General features: G+C 42.7%; 1 long non-coding RNA gene across 1 annotated transcript; it reads left to right on the top strand.

The window, feature by feature from the left end:
- Positions 1–2,388: 2,388 nt before the first annotated feature.
- LOC133228681 (uncharacterized) lies at positions 2,389–6,018 on the top strand. The gene is made up of 2 exons (XR_009730337.1): positions 2,389–3,527; positions 5,886–6,018. It is a non-coding gene; the product is annotated as an uncharacterized LOC133228681 (long non-coding RNA).
- The last annotated feature ends 2,494 nt before the right edge of the window (positions 6,019–8,512 follow it).

Below are 8,512 nucleotides of genomic sequence, written 5' to 3'. Positions count from 1 at the left end.
GAGTCGGGCATGACTGAGCGACTTCCTTTTCACTTTTCACTTTCATACATTGCAGAAGGAAATGGCAACCCACTCCCAGTGTTCTTGCCTGGAGAATCCCAGGGACGGGGGAGCCTCGTGGGCTGCCGTCTATGGGGTCGCACAGAGTCGGACACCACTGAAGCAACTTAGCAGCAGCAGGAGAGCGTTCAGCAAAGATGTGGAAGCACGAGTATTCTTGTAGAGAATACTTTCTGGGAAGAAAGCCTTACCAGAAGAGCAAGCCTTATTAGACACACTGCAGAGCCACAGGTGCAAGTGATCAAACACCAGACACAGGGAAGGAAAGTGCAGGATTCTGTAAAAGTAAGACCACAGGACAGCTGAAAATGAGCAATACAAGTCCCGTGTTTTAAAAGTAGAAGATAAGACATGCTGGAGCAGGTAGAGAGAAAGGACTTCTCCTACACTGTTGGTGGGAATATAAGTTGGGGCAGAGAACAGTGTGGAAGTTTCTCAGAAAACTAAAAACAGAACTACTGTATCATCCAGTAATCCCATGTCTGGGCATATATCAGGCTAAAATCATAATTCAAAAAAATACATGCACCCCAAAGTTCAATGCTGCATTATTTACAGTAGCCAAGACATGGTATCAACATAAGTGTCCATCAGCAGAAAATATGCATACACACAAACACACACACACACACACATATACCTGCATTAGAATATTACTCAGTCACAAAAAGGATGAAATAATGCCATTTACAGCAACATGGATGGACCTGGAAATTGTCATATTAACTGAAGTAAGTCAGACAGAGAGAGACAAATATGATATTACATATGTGGAATTTTAAAATATTATACAAATGAATTTATTTACAAAACAAAAATAGACTCATGTATACACGTGTTCCCCATCCTGAACCCTCCTCCCTCCTCCTTCCCCATACCATCCCTCTGAGTCATCCCAGTGCACCAGACCCAAGCAATATTATAAAGTTAAAAAATAAAATAAAATAAATTTAAAAAAAGAAAAAAAAAACAACTTTCTATATGGGAAAAAAATAGACTCAGGGACTTTGGGGGAAAAAAAAACTTATGGTTATCAAAGGTAAAAGGTGGGGAGATAAACTGGGAGTTTGGGATAGATATGTACACACTGCTATATTTAAAACAGATAACTAACAAGGACCTACCGTGTAGCAGAGGGAACTGTCTTCAGTGTTATGTAACAGAGTATAAGGGAAAAGGATATGAATAAATATATACACACACATATATGTATCAATATGTATAACTGAATCACTTTGCTATATCCCTGAAACTACATAGCATTGCAACTCAACTATTAGTACAATAAAATAAGTAAATAAATATACAGATTCTTGGCTTCAGTTAAAAAGGAAAAAAAAAGGTAGAAGAGACAGACTTAGAAGACAGAGCAGCTGAGAGTTTAAAAGAAAATTAGTAGAAAATTGATGTCAAAGATCTCAGGTAAAGGGAGAGATTTAAAAAAAGAACATTGGAGTAGGTGTTAAAATAGTTCAGAGGTCAATATCTATATCTATATTGCAGAAGTCAGCAATTAGGGGAATACAAGTGACCTCCACTGGAAAATAAAATTGCAGGAGAAGTCAGATTGTAGCTGGTTGGGAAGAGAAAATGAAACGGACAATGCATTAAAATATAGGCACTTCCCTGACAGACAGCAGAGCAAGAAAACGAAACATTCAGTTCAGTTCAGTCGCTCAGTCATGTCTGACTCTTTGCGACCCCATGAATCGCAGCACGCCAGGCCTCCCTGTCCATCACCAACTCCCGGAGTTCACTCAGACTCACGTCCATCGAGTCAGTGATGCTATCCAGCCATCTCATCCTCTGTCGTCCCCTTCTCCTCCTGCCCCCAATCCCTCCCAGCATCAGAGTCTTTTCCAGTGAGTCAACTCTTGCACGAGGTGGCCAAAGTACTGGAGTTTCAGATTTAGCATCATTCCTTCCAAAGAACACCCAGGACTGGTCTCCTTTGGAATGGACTGGTTGGATCTCCTTGCAGTCCAAGGGACTCTCAAGAGCCTTCTCCAACACCACGGTTCAAAAGCATCAATTCTTTGGCGCTCAGCTTTCTTCACAGTCCAACTCTCACATCCATACATGACCACTGGAAAAACCATAGCTTTGACTAGACGGACCTTTGTTGACAAAGTAATGTCTCTGCTTTTCAATATGCTATCTAGATTGGTCATAACTTTCCTTCCAAGGAATAATCGTCTTTTAAACATTAGAGATGGACAAAGACCCCAGGCAGAGCTCTTTGTGTTTAATGTGGAAAAATCTAATCAAGTGTAGATGTTTTTCCTTTGTGAAGAAGAAGAGTGACCTTCTCATTTTCTGAGGGCAGGATGGAGGGCAAGCTTTGCAGGCAAAGGGTGTCAGTGTGGCCACACGCAGGTATTTCCCAGCCACGCTGAGATCCAGCCTCGGGCTGAGATGCTTCCAAATGTCCTTCTGGATCCTCACAAGTAATGATCATAGTAATACAGATGCTAAGGTTACATCAGGAAGGTGGCATGAAGATGAGGAAGCAGGTGATTTGAACTCGTGGTGGGGGTTCTTTTAAATCATGGACCAAACATGTAAACTGGGCTTGTAAGAAAGTGATCCAAGAAGGTCACTAGGTAATAAGGCAGTTTCAAGAGCCTGAAAACTTTTATGAAAAAAAATGTGAATCAATGAAAGTTTTCCATCAAAATACCTATGAATGGGGGCAGAGAGAAAACTATTTGTTAGGAAGAAGAGAGTGAAGGGAGAGAGGAGGATACAGGCAGATCAGATTAACACTGAAGCTTGAACGTTGAGTATTTGAAACATGAACACTTGAATGAAAGGGCCCTGATTCTTTCCTGAAGCAAGGACACTTGTTCCACACTCTGAAATAACGAAACACTTTCTGCAAGGTCAGGGCCTTAATAAAGAAGGAAAGGATTATCTAATGTCCAAATATATATGTGGCTCCAGGTGCTGAGCCTGCTGCAAGCAGAGCAGAGTGAATTGTGATCCACTGCAAGGCCTGCTGGGAGAGGGGACAGCCTGTAATTATCATGGGACACTAAAAAACCTTTGTGATTTCTAAATATATGTAAAATGTTAACCTGTAAAAGTAAACTTCTTCAAAATCATGCATTTATTCCCACAGTTAGCGCTTACTGATGTTTTTCTAAATACCAGGAACTATGATAAGCATTTGGCATATAATTATGAACAAAAAGGTATATATTACCATTCCTAGTGGAGTTGCCAGATGAGTTGGGAGAGCAGGATAACCACACAGTGACGTCAGTGTGACATCACACAACAGCAAGTGCCCAAAGGGGAACAGCCCTGCGGACCCAGGAGGAGCCTCTCAAGGCAGAGGCTGGGGGGGCAGCCAAGTCTCGCCCTGAAAGTCTTGTTTGTACCATGTCAGCAAGGTGAGTTCAGGAGATGAAGGATCTGAAGGACTAAGTGTGTGGTGCTGGTGAAAAAAAGCAAAAAATTCCCTGGTGAGTTTCAGTAACAGAAAGAGGGCCAGAGGGTGGAGGGAAAGATGAAGATCAATCCATAAAAAAGCTCCTGAGGGACAGGAAGGTCAGACTGCATCGTAAACTGGTCTTAGAGCCATAAAACTGAAAAAGCTTTCACCTCCCCGGAAAGTTAACAATCCATGAGTGGTTTTAACAGGAAAAGGACATAATCAGATTTTGTTTAACAAATCAATCTGGCTGTCAAATGCACTGAAGGGGAAAAGGAAACAGTTATCTCAACAGAGGGGACTGTCACTCAGATCAAGAGAACAACATGAAGATGGAGAAGTGTAGATGATTTAAGAGTTGTGTCAGCCCAGAGACTGGAAATTTAAGGTGGGAAGAGGGAGTTGGAAATGCTAGTTTCTTCCCCAGCTTCTACCTCTCAGGACTGGATAATAATAGGTAATAATATAATATTATTATTATATATTAACATGGTTAATACTAGTATAATCAAATTATTATAAAGTTAATAATATAGGATAAACATTAATATGTGATAATTAATATAATGATATTGAGCACAGAAAGAGATGTGAAACCCTGAGGTAAAACCAGATTTTAGGGGAAAATATCATAATTTTTTAAGGCATGTTGAGCTTGAATTTCCTAAAAATGAGACATTTAGAAAACAATTGACTCCAGTAGCCCACAGATATATCTCTGGGAGTCATTAGTGGCATAGAGGTATGTGGAACCGTGAGCATGGACACAATTTATGTGTGGGAAGAAAATAGAGGGTGAAAAAAGAAAAGACCAGGAAGGAAGCCTTAAAGTATAATGTACAAAGATCAGAGGAAGGAGGAAGTCGCCTTCCTAAAGGGATTCTTCCAGAGAGAGAAAGCTGGACCTGTGTCCAGGAAGCCCAGGAAAGGGTGTTTCTAGAAGGAAGGGCTGCCTGGTATGTGCAGGTGCCCTCCAAGGTCATAGAAGATCCACACTGAAAATATCCACCGTGTCTAGGGAACTGCCTGCCTGCGGATTTTTACAGAGATGCTTTTAACAGGGGGATGGAGCCAAACTCAGAGTGCAAGGTGTGTGAAGATTGAAAAACAGAGACACAGACTGGAGACAGGCTGTTTTAAGAAGTTGAGGAAGGAAGGTCAAGGAAGAAATATGGAATGGTTCTTGGCCTGCCCTAGAGAAGGAGTCTCATCTGATGCCTTTTTTAGTTCTGTAGAGTTCAAAAGTTAAATTTAATAGAGCACTTAAAACTAGATGATCTCACACAAAACTCCCACTGTCCTTGACATGTCCACTCATTGCACCACCAGGTTTATGGCACTCCCCCATCTACCGAAAGAAACCCTGAGGGTGGAGGACTTACATGACTTGCCCAACTTGACATCTGGATGGGAGTGAGCCAAGACTGAAACCCAGGGCTGCTGACGCCCCGTCCTGTGTCCTTTGCAGAACCCTAACCATAACTGTAACAAAGTGAATGTGTTAGTCACTTAGTCGTGTCTGACTCTTTGGGACCCGTGGACCGGAGCCACCAGGCTCCTCTGTCCATGGGGATACTCCAGGCAAGAATACCGGAGTAGGTTTCCATTCCCTCCTCCAGGGAATCGTGCTGACCCAGGGATCGAACACACGTCTCCTACATTGTAGGCAGATTCTTTACTTCTGAGCCACCAGGAAAGCCCTAACCAAACCATAACCTTAACCCCAATTCCATGCTGCTTCCCAGGAAGCTCTCAAGATCATCAGGGCTTGTGATGCAATTCTGGAGTGACCAGCGGCCCCACCTCAAACTCTCTCCGTGTGACTCCAGCCCTTGAATGGGCAGGTAGAACCAGAACCCCTGCTTCTGCAGCTTCTGGGGCTGATGTGTCCCTACCCCACCCCCATCCCCGCCCCGCATTGATGTGTTCAAAAGAAAGCAGCATGGGTCCCCGGAGAGATTTCCCTCAGAAGCAGTGTCTGCAGATGGGCAAATACACAGTCAGTCATGACTCATGACCTGATGAGCGTCAGAAACCATCAGGAATTCAATAAGGAGTAAAGCTATCGGCCAGGTTCACATTTTACGCTCACCGTGGCTGCCCTCCAAATGTCTGGTCTCCAGGATGGAAACATCTTTCCTTAATTCTGTTATGGTTCTCAGTTCAGGGGCTGCTAGTGTTTCAGAGATCAATATAGCTCAACACAAAAACTATTTTCTGCCTTTGTCAGGGAAACTGGGTTACTGTACTGTCTTTGCTGTTGTAGAAACAACAGAATAGTATTTGTAACTGATATATCCTTGGAAAATTATTTGGACAGTTTTTCTATTAACTTTCTGTTATTTGTGGCTTCGGGTAAATCAGTTTTGGTTTTTTTTTTTCTTGCAAGCTTTCTTTCTTCAGACAGAGTTGAGGACAACAAGATGCTGGCTAAAAGAAACAAAATAATGTATATACCCAGGAAGACATCATGTATGATTATGTATTTTTAAGGCAATAAAAAGAAAAATGTTTTTATTTCATATGACATTGGTATTAATTTTCCTCTGAAATACTTTCTCATAAAATAATTTATGACCTTGTCATAATATGTTCTTCTTCCATGATCTTTAAGGAAGCATTTAGGAAAATAAATATAATCCTTAAAAACTAGACAAATTGTTATTTAACACATCTAAGAGTCAACATGCCTCCTGCTTCTTTGTGAGTTTCTTGAGCTTGAGGCAAACATCAGGATGACCACGGTCATGGTTCATGTTCCTGGGCAGCAGATTCTGAGTGAAAGGTAGAAGTCAGGATGTAGGAGGGACATGAGGACAGGCCATTGTGATCAACACCTGTTAGACTCCAGGGAAGTAAAAAGGAGGGGCCGAAGGAGGTGGTGGGACCCTACAGTTCCAGCAAAGTCTTCCATCAGCCCCTGAGGAGCGCTAAAGCTCAGATGGCCCCTCTTGGATCTCCCCACAGGGCAGGAGGATTCAGAAGTTTATAGCCCATGTCTGCTGGTCATTGCACTGAACTGCCTGGGACAGGACATGACCTTGAGCCCTTCAGCTATAACAGTTAGCTCTACCTACCTCCCTACCCCATGTGTACACTTACATTTCACTTGTCTTTTCTTACAGTGGACAATGCTGCCAAAATTATAGAAAGAAATAGATAACAAGTATATGTTGATTGGTGACAATAAGGGGGAAAAAAAAAGCATATTAAGTTCAGACAGCTCCTTTGCCACCAACAGCACTGCTCCTCCATTTTCAGGAACATAACCTGGCTGACACATGGGCAGGTCGCCCTCAGCAAATGTGAATGTCCTCTGGTCGCTCCTAGTTGCTGTTGCACTTCGATTCCATTTCACTAATTCATAGAGTAAGATTCATACCATTAAAAAAAAAAAAACACTCAGAGTTTAATTTAGGGTTAAAATTCTCACCTTCCCAGAATATTATTCCCTTCATATGAGCCACCTGCAGGAGAGAAGAAAAATGAGTGAACTTCATTTTTCTTTATTCTAGGCTGGCTTCTCCCCATCTCCAGCCCCAGGATGTCTATTGCTTCCGACTTCTGCTGTTTTCAGGGGAAGGGGCAGGAACACAGGAGAATTCAGGAGCAACTTAGTTAGCAAGGAGAAGAGTTAAAGTAATGGGAAGTTGTACTTGCCTGAGCACTGAGCTGTTATTGATTTCTTCTCAGCATCACAAGTGGTTAACCCTTCAGAAGACCTAGGTGGTGGCAAGCCAGCTCTCTCTCCACACGGGCTACATCTGGTCTACAGAGCTTTTCTGGTGTAGATGGAAGTGCAGCTTCTGAGCACTCAGCAAGCCCCACTTCCCCTCATCCCCCCACTCCCACCATCCTCTGCAGCCTCAGGTATGTCCTGACTAATCCTGTGAAGCCTTCCCACTAGGCTTGAGATGAGGGAGACATGTTTCCTGCCCATGGGAATTTATAGGACCCAGTGTTCTCCAAAGAAAGACTTGGTTTCCAACATCCCCAGACTTTCAGCTCCAACTTCACATCCTCTAAATCAACGAAGGGTCAGAGGTCCCAAGCCAGGTGTCTTCACCTCTTTCTCAAGTCTTGTATGGGTGGACCAGCATATCACTTTGGAAAGTAGTGGTACCTTCCTTGCCATGATGGTCTTGTTGGTGAGCTTTATGCCTCATTCAACAATGTGGCCATAATAATCCCACTTTAACAAGCTGTTCTACACATTATACATTTGAAAGGTAGGAACAGAAGCCATACATATTAATCAGTCATGCTCTTAGGAGACACAAAAGAAACATGTTCCATTACTCACACAAGACTCTGAGATCTGAGCTGAACTCCCTTGTACACCATGGTTGCTGGCATCTGTAATGATACAGTCAAACTTTTCTTTACCGATTTAGGTCTTTGAACTAACTCACAGAACTGCTTGTCAAACCCAACTCACAGGAATCAAAGATGTTATTTGGTATCAAGCTTTACTAAGTAATTCCAAGGATGCAGGCAAGCACATAGTTCAGACAAAACAGCAAGGCACCTGAGCCATCGATGGCAGATCCCTAGACTCTGGATCAGAATAGATACATTCTACAACTGGGCTTGCTCATACAGCTAGAACATTTAAAATATGCACAGACTCCAGGGAGTGAATCACCTACATTTCTCAGAAGGCAGATCTTGGATTTTACTTTTCTAGGACATTCTTACCTAAGGGCATCCTATGAATAGCACCTCAGAGTTAAGGGTTTTTCTTCCTATCAAATAACATTAGCCTATGACCCAGAGGTCAAGTTGACTAAGAGATCAGAGAGTATCACCCACCTCTTTTTCTTTCTCCCAGCTGCACTCCCACCACAAATAAAAGGAATGAGAGGACTTCAGATTACTCTTTACTCCAAGGTAAAGTGAAAGAAAGAAAGTGAAGTCGCTCAGTCGTGCCCAACTCTTTCCGACCTCATGGACAGTAGCCTGCACCAAGCTCCTCCATCCATGGGATTTTCAAGGCAAGGGTACTGGAGCGGGTAC

The sequence above is a fragment of the Bos javanicus genome, chromosome 17 (assembly GCF_032452875.1).
Source record: "Bos javanicus breed banteng chromosome 17, ARS-OSU_banteng_1.0, whole genome shotgun sequence".
Classification (NCBI taxonomy): domain Eukaryota; kingdom Metazoa; phylum Chordata; class Mammalia; order Artiodactyla; family Bovidae; genus Bos; species Bos javanicus.
The sequence above is the reverse complement of the archived record's forward strand: the minus strand, read 5'-3'. Positions and strand labels throughout refer to the sequence as shown.